This window comes from Podarcis cretensis, assembly GCF_951804945.1.
Source record: "Podarcis cretensis genome assembly, chromosome: 10".
NCBI lineage: Eukaryota > Metazoa > Chordata > Lepidosauria > Squamata > Lacertidae > Podarcis > Podarcis cretensis.
The window spans coordinates 63584736-63606061 of record NC_137179.1 but is presented as its reverse complement, the minus strand read 5'-3'; the positions used below and the strand labels follow the sequence as shown (position 1 = coordinate 63606061).

The 21326-nt window shown below is 44.9% G+C and overlaps 1 long non-coding RNA gene across 1 annotated transcript; it reads left to right on the top strand.

Annotated features, from left to right (window-relative positions):
• Positions 1-4049: 4049 nt before the first annotated feature.
• Positions 4050-19638, top strand: LOC307226041. The gene is made up of 4 exons (XR_013843284.1): positions 4050-4156; positions 12382-12474; positions 18425-18504; positions 19564-19638. It is a non-coding gene; the product is annotated as an uncharacterized lncRNA (long non-coding RNA).
• The last annotated feature ends 1688 nt before the right edge of the window (positions 19639-21326 follow it).

Sequence of the window (21326 nt, the reverse complement as noted above, 5' to 3'; positions counted from 1 at the left end):
CCGTTGCACACAGCGAAAGAGAAAGCTCCAAGCTGCGTTCACAGGATTTAAAACATCTGATCCCTCCCACCAAACGGCAACATGGGATTTAGCCCAGCAACCCAGCCATCCAATCGTTGCCACAGGCTTCCTTAGTAATCCTGCCTGGCAACAGAGGGGTGGCCTGGTGGACCCCACCGCAACACGCACTCTCCATGAGGGAGAACACGCTTTCATGTCCAAGAACCTTAAGCAGCCTGTCAAGGGGGTTAGCATGTACCCCTGTTTTATGACTTGACTTGACAGATGAGGGTGCTTCTTCTGTCAAACTTTCATCACTGCATCAATCTTGCTTCCCCTATAGCATTTGTCTGATTTCCCTTACTCCCGAGTAAGTTTTGCAAACACCTTGGTGCACTGCATCTTGTCTGCACTTTGTCTTCGATTGTATATTAGGAATGAAAATCCACAATAGGCTGATTCTCACATGACACTAAACACAGGTGCAAGCTGTGTCTACATAGGTATGTGTGAAAGAGTCTCCACCCACTGATTTGTACAGCTCAACTATTGTCCACATGGGTACACAGACTGTACACTCATTGAATGTTACATGTGAATAACTGAAGGAGCACGTAGCTCAACTACAGTGGTACCTCGAGTTAAGTATTTAATTCGTTCCGGAGGTCCGTACTTAACCTGAAACTGTTCTTAACCTGAAGCACCACTTTAGCTAATGGGGCCTCCTGTTGCTGCCGCACCGCCGGAGCCCGATTTCTGCTCTTATCCTGAAGCAAAGTTCTTAACCTGAAGCACTATTTCTGGGTTAGCGGAGTCTGTAACCTGAAGCGTATGTAACCCGAGGTACCACTGTATTTATCTACTACATTTCTTTCTTTCTTTTTTCAAAGACCTTTATTGGAACTTAACATATATACATAATAACCAAAATTCCCAATGATTCCCTCACATAAAATATAATATCTAAATTACAACAGTTGCATAATTATACACTTAATTATAAAACCCACCACCCACCCTCTACTTCCCTCCACAGCAATTCGACTTCTTTATATTTCTTTCTACCTTTCCCCCCTTGCATTCTATAATAATTTTTTTTGTTAAATTCTGATTTTTTCCTTCTTTCTTTATTAGTTTTGTTATTGCTTACCTTTTTTATTCTATGCCTATTAGCATGTCAAATTTAGAACAATATTTTGACATATAGTCTTCGAAATACTTCCACTTCATTCTTAACTTTTGATTTGATTGATATCTTATAATTGAAGTTAATTTTGCCAATTCTATATACTCGCTTAATTTACAAATCCACTCTTACAAATTTGCAGATCCACTGTTGGTGTGTCCCTAAAAGTAGGGAGAGGTGGGTGGGTGTTCCGAATGCACGCGCTGAAAGAGGAAGCCCTGGGTCACGTGCATGGCCCTAAATAGGTCCCTCGAACCATTTGGACTGTGTCCCATTGGCCAGATTGTACCCAGCTTTGAGGGACCTACCAATAGGGTGTTGTGGCTGCCCAATCGTACCCACCCACAACACAAGGTGTCAGTTTTAAAGGTCTCACCGCAAAGCCACTCCCGACCTAAAGAGGGGGTGGGGTTGCGGGTTCACGACCCCTACCACAATCTCGCGGGGCTTGCGTCAGCCCCGCGGGACTCAGGGATTCCCCCAGCTCATGAATATTCATCACCCACAGCGCCAGCCAATCGGATGGCGCTGTGGGTGGGCTTGCCAGGTGCACTTAAGGTCAGGGCAGCCCTGACTCGCCCCCTTTTCTCTCCTGCAGCAGCCGCGGTTTCCCACCCATCCGCCCGCTAGGTTTGCATTTGGACTTTGCTATGGGCTTCGGCTGGTCGCCGCAAGGGGCCGGGTAGGAATTTTTCCATTTGGCAAATTGGCTGTATTTTGAAGCCACTTGGTTTTTTCGCCTACCTCATAGCAAACGTCACAACTTCGGGTTTTGGCGGTTAGGCATTGGCAGGGGTATTGTTATGCAAATGATGTTGGGGGGGCGGAGCGCCATCACCTCCCCCAAATCTGGATGGGTAGTTCGTTAAAGGACTCCGGGGGGCGTCGCCTCGTCCGAAACCTACGGAGGCTAGGGCCTAAAGCGCACCCCCAAGCGGTAACTCCTTGGGGGGAACGCCTAGGGATGTGCATCTCGGGGGCTCCCCCTCTTGGTGCTTAACCCTTCCCGGTTAGACCGGATAGTCTGATAGGGCCAATGCCTAAAGCCAATACCACTCTTAGCTGTAATCAATAAAGTTGTGGCCATTTTCGCCCATTAACCTAAATTCTGGTGTCCGGTGTCTTTATTTACTCCTTTTGTGGGAGGGCAATACGTGCCCTCTTTAAGGAGGACCTAATTTCTGCATAGGGACGCAGGTGGCGCTGTGGGTTAAAGCCTCAGCGCCTAGGACTTGCCGATCGAAAGGTTGGCGGTTCGAATCTCTGTAGCGGGGTGCGCTCCCGCTGCTCGGTCCCAGCGCCTGCCAACCTAGCAGTTCGAAAGCACCTCCGGGTGCAAGTAGATAAATAGGGACCGCTTACCAGCGGGAAGGTAAACGGCGTTTCCGTGTGCGGCTCTGGCTCGCCAGAGCAGCGATGTCACGCTGGCCACGTGACCCGGAAGTGTCTCCGGACAGCGCTGGCCCCTGGCCTCTTAAGTGAGATGGGCGCACAACCCCAGAGTCTGTCAAGACTGGCCTGTACGGGCAGGGGTACCTTTACCTTTACCTTTAATTTCTGCATATTCCATTAACTTGGTCTGCCATTCCTCTCTGGTTGGCACTTAGAAGTTTCTCTAGACTGCATGGGGTAGGCATGGCTCCATAACATGGGTGGGAATAAAAGCAGCCAGAGGAGGGAGTTTGGGGGGAAAGAAACTGGCAAAGAAACTGGTTAAGGATTTGCTCCCTTCTGTGCTTCAAGACTGCCTTTCTTGTGGGTGGTTTAACAGTATGATATGCAACCACACTCTTCCGAAGCCTGAAAAGTCTCTAGATACTGAAAGCAATGCATTAACATCGCACATAACATGATTTTAAAAATATATATACATGAAGCCTTACCATAATGTGCTACACATGAGATAGCCTCTTTCACCTAAGCGTGCTCGGCAATATATCACACATAGGGGGAATCCAATCTTCCCCAATGATCCAGACCCATTTATGTTTATGCTATAATTATGTTGGGTTGTTTAATTTCTTTTTACCCAATTAAGTTTAAATATCTTCATAAGATAAAAAACGTTTGGCTTTCATCATAATGTTGTTCAACCTGAAGAGAAATTGCCCCACTTGCCTGACCGACACGTTCCCCCTCCCCCCACAACAAAATCACTGGTGGGGATCTTTTAATTATTAGAAAGCATTTTATTTCATGAGGCAGCATTTATGAGGGGGGGAAGATTGCCGAGAGAGAGAGCCTGGGCTTCTCTCTTGCAAAATTCTGGAACGTGCTCTGAACGTCGATTCGAGCCAAGCTGACACCTCATATTCAAACAGAATGTGGCTTAAGAATGAATAAAACTGATAGGGAAGATTATATAATGTTTGTTCCCCTTCCAATGTTGCCAAATTAGCAGATAAGACAGCAGTGATATACGAGTACTTTTAATCTTATAGGCTTGATAAGAGAAAGATTACATGACAAATATTATCAGATATTACTTCTGGCTTATGATACAAAAATAAGTGAAGGGGAAGAGTTATCGGAAAGTCTCTTTACCCCTCAGGGGCCATGGACAATAAAAAGAACTTCAATTAAATGGTCTCATTTAGAATAATTACGCTATTGTTATCTTTTAACACACTACACTCTTGAGATGTCTATCAACCACCCAGAATATATATATATATTTAGTGGTACTGGCTGGCTGGCTCTCTTAGCAAGAGGAAAGATCTCTAGTACATTTGGTACAGTATCTGACATTGTTGCATGGCAACGGGCTGAATTTTGGGGGAACAGCTTGAGGTAGCGGAGATATTTGATTCTATCCACTGAGATGGAATCCCCAAGGTGACAGTTAATTAACTGCATTGCGAGGCGGCCACCTCAGGCAACAGTTGTTGGGGTACACAGAGAGGTGACAATGTGCCAAGGGTGTACCATTTGGTCTATCCTGCCTCCTCTAAGATAGCCTGCTTCCTTCAGGTATGTGGGATGGAGAAGGGATCATCTGGTCCTTTGTCTCAGGGAGCAAAATAATAATAATAATAATAATAATAATAATAATAATAATAATAATAATAATTATTATTATTATTTATGATTTATACCCCACCTATCTGGTTGGGTTTCCCCAGCTACTCTGGGTGGCTTCCAACACAATATTAAAATACAGTAAGGCATCAAACATTAAAAGCTTCCCTAAACAGGCCTGCCTTCAGATGTCTTCTAAAAGTCTGGTAGTTGTTGTTCTCTTTGACATCTGCTGGGAGGACGTTCCACAGGGTGGGAGCCACTACTGAGAAGGCCCCCTGCCTGGTTCCCTGTAACTTGGCTTCTCGCAGTGAGGGAACTGCCAGAAGGCCCTCAGCGCTGGACCTCAGTGTTCAGGGAGAACGATTGGGGGGGGGGAGCTTGGTCCAGCTCTGCATTTCAGCTGCACTTTTACTCCCAACAAGGTAGCAACAGTATGCTTGAAACGTTCACTCATGAAAGAATAAAAGCAAAAACTAGTGTGGAAATAGGCACACATCTGGTTCCATTGAAGGAGCCAGCTTCATCCCTGAAAGCCAATGAGATGTCAGCTCCACGGGCTTCAAAATATTAATGCCAGAAGAGCTGCTTCATTCGTCAGCCTTAAATTACATTGTAGGGCAGGGGCAAGGAATCTGTGATTACCCCCCCCCCCCGCCGCCGCCAATGTTGCTAGACTACTACCTTAGTGGTGGCCATGTTGGATGGGTCTAATGGGAGACCCACCCATGACATAGATTTGGAGTTGCCAAGTCTTCTCCCAAGCAGGATGGGACAGCAGCTAATTCTCCATACGCTTAGGCATGACAGAAAGACATAGCTGCAAGTAGAGATACAGATAGTTGTTGGCATTAATCAAAACCCTTAGCACGTCAACTGCAAAGGACACTAAACATCTCATGTCTTGATCTTGTCTACTTATGGGACCACTTCTCCTGGTATGCCCCGCAGAGGACATTAAGGTCTACAAATAACAACACTTTGGAGGTCCCAAGCCACATGGTGGTTAGATTGGTCTCAGCTAGGGCCAGGGCCTTTTCAGTACTGGCCCCGACTTGGTGGAAAGCTCTGTCATGAGAAACTAGGGCTCTGCGGGACTTGACATCTTTCCGCAGGGCCTGCAAGACAGAGCTGTTCCGCCTGGCCTTTGGTTTGGACTCAGTCTGACCTTTATGTTTCCCACCCCTAATGGTTTTGCTTTATGGGCTACTATTAAAAGGAGGCTGCATTTTAAATTGTATTTTAACCCGTATTTTAATAAACTGGTTTTTTGCTTGCTTGCTTGCTTGCTTGCTTGCTTGCTTGCTTGTTTTCCCCATTATGTTTTATTGTAATTTTATTGGTGTTGGCCACCCTGAGCCCAGCTCTGGCCAGGGAGGGCAGGGTATAAATAAAAATTTTATTATTATTATTATTATTATTATTATTATTATTATTATGTAAGTGGATGGTGTCAATTCAAAGAGGCAGTTGGAGAATTTAAAAATGTGAGTTTTAAATGAGATCAGATGTTTTTAAAAGGTGTGAGAGAGATAGCCATATGTTTGCTCTTGGTACCTTTGCAATTCTTAATTTCCACCCTGGGAGAAAAAACTCTTTGTGGCTGCAGGAAACTGATGGGACCATGAACCTTAAAGCAACAAAGAGATGGGCAGATGGCCATTCTTTGTTTTATAAGCAAATCACAGTCTTTGAACAACCTGCAGGTATTTTCTCATTACTCTAAGAAAATCAAGCATGACGGCAAATTGTATGGATCACGTCTTTCTGTGTTTTCAAGATTTTGCTAACTTGTAGCTCCCTCCCACACATAACTTACCTATATCCCTGGGGTCCTAAGTGTGTTTTGCTTAACTGACAAATGTGACTTCTTCCAAGTACATTTGGGGCAGGGAGGAGGGTTGGAGGTTGGGCACTTCTGTCTTTCCTCCATCCAGGCACATTTTACATTAAGCCAGTATCGGGGATTTAGCAAATTTATATATATTTCTTCTTGTGTTATGAAGCTTCTAGCTCAGAGCAGATTGCCAGATGATTCTGGAGTCAAGGATGCATATCTGCCTGCCTTGCTTTCTAATTGCTTCTTTCATCAAATTTAGGTTTTCAGTATTCTGATAAGAAAGCCATGTGGTTACTATGTAGCTGCAGGCTAAAGACCCATCTGCCTTGGCAGTTTATCATGTTGGTGTCAATTGGAAGCACCTGTAGTTCATGTCTGACCTACGTTGTCTCCACTAAAGACATCTGGAAGTTGTCTAAGGATTATTGTCCTTAAAATTCTAGCCGTTTGCAAATGCTTCCTACTATACCTTAGCGTTCTGCACTGAATTTATCTTACTCGTTAGAAAAGCATCCCCCTTGTCAGTGATGCCCCATTTATGTTATTTCCACTTGTTGGGATTTTGATATCATATCATGTAACATATGATAACGGAGTTCAGAAGCCACAGTTCAGTGGTAGAGCATCTGATTTGCATGCAGTTTCAGTCCCCATCATCTCCAGGTATATTTGGGACCACATGCCTAAGTAGATGCCTACAAGAAGCTCATAAGAAGGACCAGAACACAGCAGGACTAGCCCTACTTGTGATTCACAGCAGTGGCATAGCGTGGCTTGCTGGTGCCCGGGGCAGGGCAAGTGTTGAATCCCCCTGATGGGCTGGGCAGCTGAGGTGGAAGCGTGCGCGGGCAGGGCTTCCCCACTTGGGCGCTTTCCCACGTTCCTCTGCCTCCCTCCTCAGTGGGTGGAAGCCACACCATTCCCTTTCAGCCAAGCCAGGCAGCACTCAGGTGGCAGTAGCAAGGTGAGGTGGGTGGGGCATGCTGGTGGGTGTGACGTTAACATATGAAAGTGCAGGAGGTGAAATAGTTAAACAGGTTACCCAATCAGAACCCAGGGGGGTGGAGTCAGAGGGACTATAAAACCAGCTCTGGGAGGGGCGAAGAGAGAGTTTGTTGGGAGTTGGGTGGTTGGCTGAAGTGGGAGTGAATTGGGATAGAGTCTGGGGGTAGGTTGAGTTAGTGTAGCGAAATAAGCTGAGTCAGGAACAGTTAGGGGCTAGGAAGACAAGTAAATATCTGAAAGGTGGTTTAGTGAGTGAGAGCAGGTAGAGGAAGTTATAGGACTGAATAGGCACCCCATGATTGTAATTGACCGATACTGTTTATGAAACCACACGCTTGTTAAACTGCAATAAATGAACAGAAGCTTATGTTCCAATTTAACCCTGACTGGACTCAGTATTGTACCAGGTAGGGCCTGGGTGGTGGCAGCGAGAAATAAAGTGGTAGCACAGGGATCAATAGACGGTGAAACATCTGGGGACCCTGTGTGATCGCCACAGTGGGCACCAGGAATGGGACAGCTTGAGGCTGCCCTCACACGCCCTGCCAGTGCCCGCTGGCCATGGCCCCCCACAGCTGGCAAGGCCAGGGCCAGGAGCACCAAGTGGAGGTGCCACCGCTCTGCCTGCAGCATCAGCACCAACCCTGGCTTGGCCTCTGCCACAGCCTCCTCCTCCCTGGCCTGGGCCTCGGCCACTGTTCCCACCATTGCCCAGCACTCCCCAGGCCATGCTGCCTCCATTCTCAATGCCTCACAGGCCTGGCAAGCCCTCATCTCTTGGCCTTGCCTCACGGCGCCAACCCCAAAGGGTGAAGGCCTGGCCCAGGTGCAGCTTGCCTCCCTTGGCTCCAGAAAGCGGCAGGAGCTCATCAGGGAGTCTGGCGTCGGGGTGCCTGGTTCTGCCCCATCATAATTCTGCTCCCAGGTCCACCACTCCTTTTCTCCCACGCTACACGTCTGATTCTCAACAAGGAGCATACTGCTTCCAAGACTGGTGCTCAAACATAACCACTGTGGCCAAGTCTTGCCCACCTGCTCTACACATGACATCATATATGAAGCAGGTAAAGGCAGGGCTTGACCAAAAGAGGGTTGTGATTCGAGGACCTGATCCCCGCTTGGGGAATAAAGACACGTGGACACCGTATATTAGGTTAATGGGGTAGAAAAGGCCACAACTTTATTGATTACAGCATGTGAGAAGGTATTGGCTTTGGCATTGGACCACGGAACTTTAGACTCCACCCACTCGGAGAGGGTTAACCACCAGTCAGTGGAGCCTGTTGATGCAAATACAACTGTAAGCTCTCCCCTATTGTCACCAGGGGTCGTGCCATGGCCCTTCGCCACACAGGCATCGGACAGGATCCACGACCGCTGGATTCCTTTAACAGAATACCCATAAGTGAAGGAGTAGGCAATGGCCACACCTTGCCCTTCCATACACCAACAACACATTCCAATGCCTAACCGCCAAATACCAAGAAAGTTGTGACGATTGCTACGAAGTAGGCGGAAAAAGCCAAGAGGCCGGTGCCAATTTGCCAATTGGAAAAAACTCCTACCAGGCCCCCTGGGCAACCAGGGCGACCAACCATGGGTCCATAGCAAGGTCCAGAGAGAAGCTATGCCCTACAGGGAGTGGTGGGTGGTGAAAACAGGGGCGCAATGGTGAGGAGAGCTGGCGCAGCCGCATTTGAGTGGTTAAACCATGCCCCCGTGGTGTCTCCCAATTGGGTGCCCAACGGGGAGGTGTGGCGAGCCAGTGCCTATGATAGGGCAGGGGGCAGGACACCCCCTGCGTGACGCGGGAATCGTCTCCCACTCACAATCCCTCCCCTCCAGAAAGAGGAGAGGCTTTCTCCATCATCTGCAGAGCCCTTTGCAAGGTATCGTGTGCTGGACTTTGCAGGTGCTACCAAGCAACTGATTGCATCAGCTTGCAAAACACGGCTCCTTTGCCTGCCCAGTTTGGTTTTAACCTGCAAGGGCAAACATGAGTTACCTTATTTAATAATTGGTGACAACGGTCACTGTTTCATTAGCTTTTTTTATTTTAAGTATTTAAAATTATCTGTAGTCAGGGGCCACCAGGGGCGCATTGGAAGATGGCCGACAATACCATCTCACTGGCTCACACGAGGTAATTAAGAGGCTGATATGGGAATATGCAGCCTCCCTTGTTGCCCCAAGGAAATGGGGAACACTGCCTTGCCTGCTGTGGCCATAAATCACCTCCGATTCGAAAGAAGGGGGTGAGGGCACTAGGCACAAAGACCTTGTGTGGGTCTGGCTCTCCCGGATGCTGTCTCTGATCACGCACTGGCTGCAGCAGCTCAAAATAAACAATTAGAAAGAAGCAAATGCACATATTTCAAGTGATGAACGGGAGTGAAGACTGCTAATTGAAGTGACCTCTGTGAAAGTAGAGCGACGGGTTGGATTTAACGGAATATATCATGAAGAAGAGACATCAAAGGTTCAGTATGTCGGAGCGGGACTGGGGGGGGGGACTTTTTTCTTTTCTTCTATGTGATTAAAAAATAACCCCTCCCCAAGAAAGAACCGTCGCATAACTGACCTAAGCAGGATGATTAAAAACTGTGTGGAAATGAATTACTAACCAAAAGTTTGGCTTATGGAGATCGAGAAAAGAACAAGGGCTTTTGGAATGACGCAGCAATAAAAAGGGATTTGCCATGTTGGCAGGTTCTGTCGAAAGATTGATGATCGGGAGGAGGAAGCTTTTTTTTCATATTGGATTCCTGGCAGAACCTCCTCAGAAGAATGAGAAAGGGAGTGACAGACCTGTGAAGACTTAACGAGTAGACGATAAGAGTGTTTTTCTTTATGGAAGCGATGAAATGCAGTAGCCATCTGAATATGACTCCTGGACGAATTGAAAAACCCACACAGGATTACAAATTTGTTTCAACCCGCTTGTGGAGACTATCAGAGGTCACAAAGACAAATAGAAAGGAAAAATATATGAAAATAACAAGAAGAGATGTGGAAAACAACAAGAAAGGATTGGATAGAATTGTGAACATTATTTGGACAGATTTGTGGACATTAAAGCAGCAGCAACAAGAGGATTGGATCCCTTTCGGAACTTGAAATATGGGTACCCCCAACAAAAAAATTAAAATTTGGCTTTGTTATTTGGAATTTATGTGATTTGATTTAATTGGTCTGTTAATAAAAAATATTTTTTTAAAAAAAAATATCTGTAGTCTGACCATGGCATTGCAGGATAAAAGCCCCCCAAAAAGAACAGCACACTGAATCATTTGCATTTATAGAAACTTTACCTAACATTAAATTTGAATGATTCATTACCCTTTCTGGAGGGGGGGGATGTTAGATTTGTTGAATTACCATAAACATTGCATGTGGATGATTAATGTGCTTTTTATCATTTTTAAGAAAGTGAATGCTTAAAAAGACAAAATCTGGCCAGTACAAATGAATATACAATTGACTATGCCTAAATGAATATATTATAAACAATACTTGAAAGAGATGTGAAGTTAGTTTGCTAATGGAAAACCTCCACTGACAGTGCAATTCTGTGTGTTTACCAAGAAGAAAGTCCCATTAATTTCAATGGGACTTACTCTCAGGGTATTTGTTGCAGCCTCTCAAACCTTGACACATGAGATATATATTTTAGAACTCACCCTATTTCTCAGTTATATAATTTGTTTTAATGGATGTTAATACCATACTTTTAAATTGTTTCAACCCAACCTGGAGCTGTGTGGTGAACATAGGAAATCGAAATAATAATATTAATAACAATAACAATAATAATCTCCTAAAACTTTCATTGCAGCCAGGATTCTACATTTGGAAAGTGTCTTCTTCTTCTTCTTCTTCTTCTTCTTCTTCTTCTTCTTCTTCTTCTTCTTCTTCTTCTTCTCCTTCTTGTAAATAAAATGATCAAGCAATACAGGCACAGTTCCTCCCTCTTATTAATGCCTCAAGAATTTTCCTGTAATGATGTGCAACATATCCAATGGGAAATTTTGTCTTTAGCTCAGTGTCTGTAATGCCAGCCATCAGTCACTGAAACAGCTCTGATTTAATAGCAAGCAAATTGGACACTGTGGTTCATGTATGTGATTCAGAGGATGTGTCGTTTCATTTCTATTAGACAGAAACATGGCTGAGTGAATATTGATTAGAAGTCTTATATTTGTTACAATAAGCAAGTTTCACTCTCCCCCCCCAAACTATGGCCATAACATGTGTCATTAAATTAAATAATGACAAAGACTGGAACTGAAAACTAGGTCTGTCTAAGAAGTATGATACCTGATGGTTACTTACAGCTGTTCCAAATTTATTGGTTATAGCAAATTTACAGCTATTACTGAGAAATGGTGCTGATCAAAGGTATCCTGGTAGAAATTAAAGAGACTTGTGTGGACAATTTAAGCAATTGGATGTTGTTGCTAGCTGTGTTAAGTTTTCTTTCTGATTTTCTCTCTCTCTCATTCAGTGACATCAAAGTCTGATGATTGATTATTCTGGTCAAAGAAAGATCCAAAAACAAAACCGAAATGTAATTACAAAGGTTTATGAATAGTTGTGCTTCTTATGCCTTCCTGAGCATGGCTTTCAAACTAGACGTGAATTTTATTGAAACACGAAAAGCAAATTTGGACAAGAATCAATATAATGCATGTCTTTGGATTTGAGACAATTTGTCATTCCTTTATACTGGCTTCATTTGGATGCAGCAATAAACAGTGGTTTAGCATGATATGAATAACCCTCAGGGTTCTGTGCTTGCCCTTCCTATCAAGCGGACTCTTAGAGGAGATTGGAAACTATTTGAGCATTCAGGTGCCAGGGAATAATAAACAGTTCTTGGAAAGTTCATTGCAGTTCAAATTCATCTTATTCAAAAAGGAACTAGTTCCAGACATTAGCAACAACATCTTCATATCTGCTTAATAAATCTGAGAATATTGCCTCCACCTTTTGCTTTCTAACTTTCTTTATAGAGGTCCACTATACATAATTCTGTTTTATTTCTAATGGAAGCTAAGTGTCCAAGCCTCCTGCTAGAGCAGGCATAGGCAAACTCAGCCCTCCAGATGTTTTGAGACTACAATTCCCATTATCCCTGACCACTGGACCTGTTAGCCAGGGATGATGGGAGTTGCAGTCCCAAAACATCTGGAGGGCCCAGTTTGCCTATGCCTGTGCTAGAGAAACAGGGGGGTGGATTTTTGTGAAAATGTATTAGAACTTATTCAAACTTTTATCCTTCAAAGAACAATTCACCTTTAGTTCACCCAGCCATTGTGGAAATTACTTTCAGGTGTAACTCAGAGATTTTTGAACTAGGTCAGTGAACTTTATCCAGCTGAATGAGTTCATTCCACACTAGCTCATTCCAAGCACTGGCAATAAGGTAAGACCTCTTATTATGGCAGTTGCTGCCAAGTAAATTTTGCAGCAGAGGAAGGAGCTGGCCACAGTGGTGGGAACTGAGAGTCATGGCAAAAGCTCATCATGAGTCAGGCCCAAGCCTTGGACCAGTCATCCTCTCTCACCCCAACCTACCTCACATGGTTGATGTAAGATTGAAATGGGGAGGGGGATGCAAATGAAATGGGAAAAAAAAAGTAAATTCTGTGTCTATCCCACACACAAATTTCTGTTTCAATTAAATCCAATTCACTGCATATTTAATGCTTGATCTGTCAAATGAGCATTTTCTAAAACAATATGCAAACTGAAACACAGCTATCCTTCAAAAGTCACACTTCTCCCAATTTGGATATGTAATTCTCGAACAAATAATGTCTACAAAAATGCATACATCAGGGAGAACTATGCATACAAATGAAATATATTTGTAAAAATAATACTAAAATGCCTTATATCAGGGGAATTGCTTACAAGAATGTGCACTTTAGACAGAAAAATCATATTAAATGTTTATTAAGAAAAATTCACACTGAAATTTTGAATTTTTAAAAATAAAGAACTGCAAATTGCTTCAAAATGCAGAGAACTGATTTTACCATTGGAGAAATGAGAACCCTGATAGACTCTGCCATCCCTAATTATCACTATTGTGTTACACACACAGAGAGACACACACACACACACAGTGGTACCTCCGGTTGTGGACGGGATCTGTTCCAGAGGTCCGGTCGGATCCTGAGATTTCCGCAACTTGAGGACCTCTTCTGCGCATGTGTGCACGGCAAAACCTGGTAAAATACTTCCGGGTTTGCCGCTTTTGCATCCCAAAGTTTAAGTAACCAGAGGGTTACGTAACCAGAGGTACTACTGCACAGCATATTTTTCGCTCCATAATACGCACCTGACCATGAGACGCACCTAGTTTTTGGAGGGGGAATGCAAGGAACAAAATATTCTTTAAAGGGAGCACTGAGCAGAGCCTGTATGCATCTCAGGCTCTGCTCAGTGCTCCCTTTCATGAGCCGCGCGGCGTGTGTGTGTGGCGCTTGCAGGCTTTTCCCCAAAGAGGGAGAAGGGCAACCCATCACTAACAGGCTGCCCTTCTCCCTGCTCAGGGAAAAGCCCCCAAGAGCTGCACACACACTCCGAACAGCTCTTTAAAGGGAGTGCGGCTCTTGGGGGCTTTTCCGGGAGGTGGGGGAAGGGACAGAGGGGCTAAGCCAGCGCTTCCTCTCACTGTTCTGGCTTCTGGGATAGCTGTGCAGCCTGCATTCACTCCATAAGACGCACACACATCTCCCCTTACTTTTCAGGAGGGAAAAAGTGCATCTTATAGAGCAAAAAAATACGGTATATATAATTTTCACTAATATTAATTTTCATCACTGACATAACTCAAGCGGGCTCATGGATAAACCAGTAGCATTAATTAGTGTTGTATTCAATGCTGCAGAAGAGATATTCCACTTGGAACTTCCCCTTCCTCTCATCTCCAGCACCCTCCAAAAAAACTGCTGCACAGGGTAACTCAACCAAGAGGGTCCAGGGAGGATACAGAAGAAAGGAGAGGATGGAGACTGGTGAAATGGAAGTGTTAACTACAACCCTTAATCTCTATTTTTCACAACTCCTGACATGTAGAATAATGCTTGGGACTTATTAATCTATTCAAACAGTAAAGACATCATCACAGCACCGTGCTTCTTTGCTGAATCAAGATGGCTCTGGAACTCTCCTACTGCAATGCAAAGAGTTGGAATTAAGTCACTCTCCAGTCAATGCCCCCAAATGCCGCTTGTCTAACAGACCATGGGTTTAATGAAGTGTGATTTCATTGTCTTCATAAAACTAGAGCTCAAGCTTGGCTTCCCTTTGGTGCCCCCTCCATTCTCATCGCAAGGCTGATTTACAACACCTCTAAATGCAGCCAGACATTCACAGCTCGGCTGTTCGGCAAAACATCCCTTGCCCAATTTAATGTAATTATTACAATAACATAGATATTAACAGTGGTTGGTTTCGAAAGCGTTGTTTTCCCACTGGCATCGTCTTAGCACTGTTATAAACTGGAGTTGTCATATTGGAGAGCATCTTTTTTCTAAAGAAGTTCTCCAAGTTTGCCACCATGAGCATTCTAGGAACACAGGAAACAGCCAGACACAAGGATCCTCACGTAAGGATCACTGGTCCATCTTGATGAAGAAACAAACTATTGTTACAAAAGCTGGGTGCCTCCCCATCTCTCTGCCAAGCAGTTGCAAGAGTCCATGGATTTCCAGGCACTCACACAGGGTCTGTGTTCCTTTGGAGAATTGCGAAATGGCAGAGACTATCTTGGTTTAAGAAATAATGGCTTATGCATCTATTTACATCTATTTATACCTATTTACCTGGGTGGCGCTGTGGTCTAAACCACTGGGCCTCTTGCAACAAAGCGAACTGGACTCCTTGGCAGGTTTTGAATAAACATGCACAATTTTTTTACTGATAATAATCAGCTAAACAGTTTGAGGATCTATACAACTTTGTAACATGCAGAAAACAGCATTATTGGAGAAACCAAAGACTGGAACTGAGGGAAGTTGGGGGGGTGGGGGGGTTCTGTGGGGGGGGAGGGGGGAGGGTTGGAAAAATGGGGGGGAATAAGGATATGTTTTTGGATATGTCTTTTATAACTTGTTATAAAAAAAAACCACTGGGCATCTTGGGCTTGCCAATTGGAAGGTCAGCAGTTAAAATCCACATGAAGGGGTGAGCTTCTGTTGCTCTGCCCCAGCTCCTGCCAACCTAGCAGTTCAAAAGCACACTATACAGCTGCAACTAAAACGTTTTAAATGTGTTGTAGGGACGTGGGTGATGCTGTGGGTTAAACCACAGAGCCTAGGACTTGCCAATCAGAAGGTCGGTGGTTCGAATCCCCACAACGGGGTGAGCTCCCCTTGCTCGGTCCCAGCTCTGGCCAACCTAGCAATTCGAAAGCACGTCAAAGTGCAAGTAAATAAATAGGTACCACTCTGGTGGGAAGGTAAACAGTGTTTCTGTGCACCGCTCTGGTTCGCCAGAAGTGGCTTAGTCATGCTGGCCACATGACCCGGAAGCTGTACGCCGGCTCCCTCGGCCAATAAAGCGAGATGAGTGCTGCAACCCCAGAGTCAGTCACAACTGGACCTAATGGTCAGGGGTCCCTTTACCTTTTAAAGTGACACTAGATGGCGAGACTGAGCTATTCAAAAATCAATGTATTTTTCAAAATGCTTTCTTAAAAAAGCATTTTCACAGTGTGTGTTTTTAATATGTGTGTATATTCCACCTAAATTTAAAGTGCCATTTTTCTGCTAGCTTTCATATCCCAGTTTCTAACACTGTCTACAGCTAGTCAGATAAAAATGTTATGAGTTAAATGAACCATTGGTCTAGCTTGGTATAAATAAAGCTGCTTAAATCTACAAGCCTTTAGAAGTTGACAATAAAAAAAAATAAAGCAATAACAAAAGTATGCTTTTGAAGAGAGGAAAACAGATCTGGATGAAATGAATTCATCACAGTAACAAACATCTTTTTTGTCCTCTGCTTGAAACAAAAACTAGCTGGAAAAATATTGCTCCTTTAATTTATGGCAACGGCTGGTTCATTAGGCAGAAAGTCTGCCTTGATGAATTCTTATAGGCACTCAAGTAGTCCCTGATCACTTCCAAGTTCTGTTTTATTCTGTGTAAGTGGGCAGGCTGTATTTTTCCCCTCTTTGCACTTACTAACTCATTTCCTTCTAAATATTAAGCAGACGGTCACAGAAATCACTCAGAAGCAAACCTGCATTAGAAATGATTCACTGGGTCAGCCATGGGAAAAACAAGTGAAAAATGTCTAATGTTTATAATTATGCAAGAAATGTTGTCAGGTTCCTGAACACCCTGTCTGAACACTAAAGGTTTTTATTTTATCCACGTTCAGCTAAGCGATGTCCGCTGCAGCATGGCAGAAAAACCAAATGCACCATCAAGGAGCAGAGCTACGCAGACTCATGGTCCAGCCACTTTCTAGGCTGATACGAAGGATGGAAAAGCCACCTCCCAGAACAGTCATAAATTTCAATGTCTGCAATGGCCAAAAACCCCAAAAAACCCAGACTAGGCATTCACATGCAAGCGAAAAGTCATGCATATTGGATCAAAATTTCACATACACACTGATGCAATCTAAACTGGTAGTGACTTAATAGGAAAGACATAAAAAAGGTAAAGGTAAAGGACCCCTGGATGGTTAAGTCTGGTCAAAGGCAACTATGGGGTGTGGCACTCATCTTGCTTTCAGGCCAAGGGAGCTGGCAATTGTCCACAGACAGCTTCCAGGTCATGTGGCCAGCAGGAGTAAACTGCTTCTGGCACAATGGGACACCGTGACGGAAACCAGAGCACATGGAAATGCCATTTACCTTCCCGCTGCAGTGGTGCCTATTTATCTGCTTGCACTGGTGTGCTTTCGAACTGCTAGGTTGGCAGGAGCTGGGATAGAGCAATGGGAGCTCACCCCAACACACAGATTCTAACCACTGACCTTCTGATCGGCAAGCCCAAGAGGCTCAGTGGTTTAGATCACAGTGCCACCCGCGTCCCTTAGGAAAGACATATTGAGATCATGGCAAATAGCCTATTGAAAACATCAAAGCTTATTAGGACCACAAATAGCAATTGAGCCAGACATACCTGAGAGGTGTACACTTACTAGCTTGTTTTAATATACTCTGACACCAAGCATGTGGTGGCCAGGTCTTAAGGGTGCCCATGATCGAGTTTAAAAATTGGGAATCAATGCAATGCTTTAAAACTAGATTCCATCCTATGCAGCTGCCTTCATATGTTCCCAGTTTAATTCACACATGATGGTTCTTTTTCTGAGTCATGTAGAATGATGCAACAGTTTCATCCCCAAACCCTAGTGATGAAATAGATTCCACACACAAGACTTTGAAGATGACTTTTTTACTTGCAGGATGGCAACTATTAACAAGCAGTGTCATAAATATATCAAGTCCACGGCGACGCATTTCTCTCCCTTGAGCCCAAGAGAGGGTCTTCTTGCTTCTTGCTTCTAAAACTCCTTTGAAGCAGTCTGTAAATTATAGCTGGCCTGTCTTCACCAACTCCTCAGGGCAGCATGTCCTTGGAGTCTGCACACTAACCAAAAAAGAAAACTCCCATCTCTCCTAAAGGTAAAGGTACCCCTGACCATCTAGTCATGAATGACTCTGGGGTTGCGGCGCTCATCTCGCATTACTGGCTGAGGGAGCCATCATTTGTCCACAGACAGCTTCCGGGTCATGTGGCCAGCATGACTACGCCGCTTCTGGCAAACCAGAGCAGTGCACGGAAACACCATTTACCTTCCCGCTGGAGCGGTACCTATTTATCTACTTGCACTTTGACGTGCTTTCATACTGCTAGGTGGGCAGGAGTAGGGACCGAGCAACGGGAGCTCACCCCATCACAGGGATTCGCCGACCTTCTGATCAGCAAGCCTTAGGCTCAGTGGTTAGACGACAGCACCACAGGCATCCCCTCCCATTTCTCCTATCCTTACCTAAAACACATACACTCACACTTTTCAAGGGAGTTAGCAAATTAACAACGCAATGATTTGATGTTTCTGTGACCTTAATTGGAATCACAAGATTTTGCAGCTGTTACATTACATTACATGGGTTTTCTTTTCCCCAATACAATGTATTCTTTGTAAAATACATTTTCTAACAAATATAGTATGGATACTAATGACACATACTGTATCATGCTTTCCCCCCCTCTTGTTAAGTACAGCAAGATGGTCAGCTAAACAGCATGATTCCTTTATGCATCAGTCATGCCAGTGGAGGTGATGCTAGCATAGGAAGGAACCGTGTCGTTTCCCCCATCTCATGTGGTTCCTCTTTACAGGACAGCATGAATGCCTTGGGACATCAACGGTCACATAAGAATCAGCTCTATGGATCAGCCTGTACCACTGGTGGAGGAAGGTGGGTGCGGGGGCGCATTGTTCCGGGTGACATCCCTGAGCGGGGGTGACATTTGGTGTGCTGCCCGCAACTCAGACTCCCACGCCTACCGCGAGCCAGCTCCTTCAGCTGGGAGCATGGCGCAGCAGCTCCCCCCTTCCCCTGATGGCTGGCAGTAGGTGCGGGAGTCATGGGTGGGTGGTGCGCTGTTGCCCCATGCTCCTGGCTGAAGGAGGCAGGCAGGCAGGGGAGAGGATGGGAAGGAGGCAACCGAGCGGGAAGGGGAGACGAAGGAAGCGGGATTGGTGGGTGCGTGCATGGCTGTCCTGCACCTGGGAGAGACCCTCCGTGCCCCTTGGGAGCGCGCCCCCATGCCCCTCGGAAGCATGCCTACCCTAGGCAGCACAGGCATATGCTCCACCACTGGCCTGTACACGTAATTCCTGTGATCCTCCCAGCCCCTTTATTCCTTGGGACAAGAGCCCAGGGTCCCATGTGTGTTGACGGGAATGAATATACCCAATGGAACATGATTTTCAATGAATCCTGAGACTCAACTACATTAGCCATGTTACAACACTATAACTGTGTTATACACATGTGACACCACATGGCCCTGTAGAGCACAAAACTTTCTCTATGTGAGTTTACATGGAGGGTTTTTTATGTTGCTATAACAATTAATAATGATAATGATAATAATAATAATTTATTATTTATATCCCAACCATCTGGCTGGGCTTCCCCAGCCACTCTGGGCGGCTTCCAACAGACTATTAAAAAACAATAATCTATTAAACATTAAAAGCTTCCCTAACAGGGCTGCCTTCAGATGTCTTCTAAAAGTCTGGTAGTTGTTTTTCTCTTTGACATCTGGTGGGAGGGCGTTCCACAGGGTGGGCGCCACTACCGAGAAGGCCCTCTGCCTGCTTCCCTGTAATTTGGCTTCTCGCAGCGAGGGAACCACCAGAAGGCCCTTGGCACTGGACCCTGGTGTCCGGGCAGAACGATGGAGGTGGAGATGCTCCTTCATATATAAATATGACTTATTTATAGCTGGGGTTTTTCCCCTTTGTGTAGATCCAACCCTGGTGAAACATTTGTTATCATGTGCTGTGTCATGGAGGGCATGAGCAGGCTTCCCACTGATGGCGGTGGCAATGGACTTCTACAGACTTATGGGACTTCAATCATTTGTGGTGGAGCTCCCATTTGCATAACTGAAGAGAGCTGAGCTGAGCTGCATTGTGATCATTGTCTGCTGTACTTTAAAAAGAAAAAAAAAGAAATCTGGTAAATCATATGAAATAAAGCTGCATATATACACGCTGTCCTGTTTCTTCCACTGAATGTCTTTGCCACAGATATCATTTGCTGGAGAGATGGAGGGTACAGGGATTAAATAGCACGGTGGAGACAGAATTAATACTGCAAAACAGATGTTCAACAAGTCTCCATCTAGCTTTCAGTTTTGTTGCAGCAATCAAGAATTCACAACCGGCATGCAGATTTATGTATGACACAATCCCAGTTGTGCATAAAAACAACTCTTTAATTGCACACGTTACTCAACAGCATCATTATGTATCGAAGGACAGATGCTTCATTTCCTTGCTGCATCATTTCCTTGTTTAGCACCATTTGTTTAGGAACATTCTCTCATATTGTCAGACCCTGTGCAAGGAGGATTTTCATCTCTGCAGTCATATTCATGGATTCGAGGCGAAGACCTCCATAAACCTCCACTAAGCAATTACATAACGCTGCCTTCAAGGAAAGATGCCAGGCATACTGGAAAGGTAAAGGTGGAGACCTGTGTGTGAAATATTTCTGTCTCAGCAGGAGAAAGATCCTTGTTCAGTGGGAAGGCACCTGCCAGGGCCACCAGAAAACCTCGAGGTGACACTACTGTGGGTGCTCTGCCTGCCCTGCTGCTGGCATTGGTGCCAATTTCTAGCGATATCGAAACAAAATCTCATGAGATCTCACTGAAATCTCATGAGACTTCATGAGAGTTCAGCGATATCTCACCAGAACCTGCTGCTGCCACTGTGCGCCCTAGGACAAGAGAAGAGCTTCCATGTAAGATGGGCAAAGATTAGTGCTACACCTCTTCTTAAGAAATTAAGCCATATGACAAGTTTTTGAATTTGTGAATTGGCAACATCACAGATTCAAAAACTTGTCATCCTCCTTCATGCATCACTGCCTTGTCGTGGCGAAGGGGCTTGAATAATTCAGAGAAGCTATGAGCTATGCCGTGCAGGGCCACCCAAGACAGACAGGTCATAGTGATCCACCTGGAGCAGGAACCGGCAAGCCACTTCAGTATCCCTGCCAAGAAAACTCAAAAACAACAGGCAGATCCTGAAGCTTAGGCTCCAATACTTTGGCCACCTCATGAGAAGACTCGACTCCCTGGAAAAGACCCTGATGTTAAGAAAGATTGAAGGCACAAGGAGAAGGGACGACAGAGGACGAGATGGTTGGACAGTGTTCTCGAAGCTACCAACATGAGTTTGACCAAACTGCGTGAGGCAGTGGAAGACAGGAGTGCCTGGCGTGCTCTGGTCCATGGGGTCACAAAGAGTCGGACACGACTAAACAACTAAGCAACAACAACAAATTGTTAACATCTTCTTTTGCACTGCCCCGGTTCAGACAATTCAGTCTAAGTTTATTAATCAGTTGGTTGTTAGTAGGGAGTAGCATCCAGACAAATGTCCTTATGTTTACTCAGGATGGGGATAAGATGGAGATAGCAAGTACTGGAAGAAGCAAAGATCACCAGTGTCAAAGCAATGATTCTTCAACACCAACTTCGTTGGGCTGGTCATGTGGTT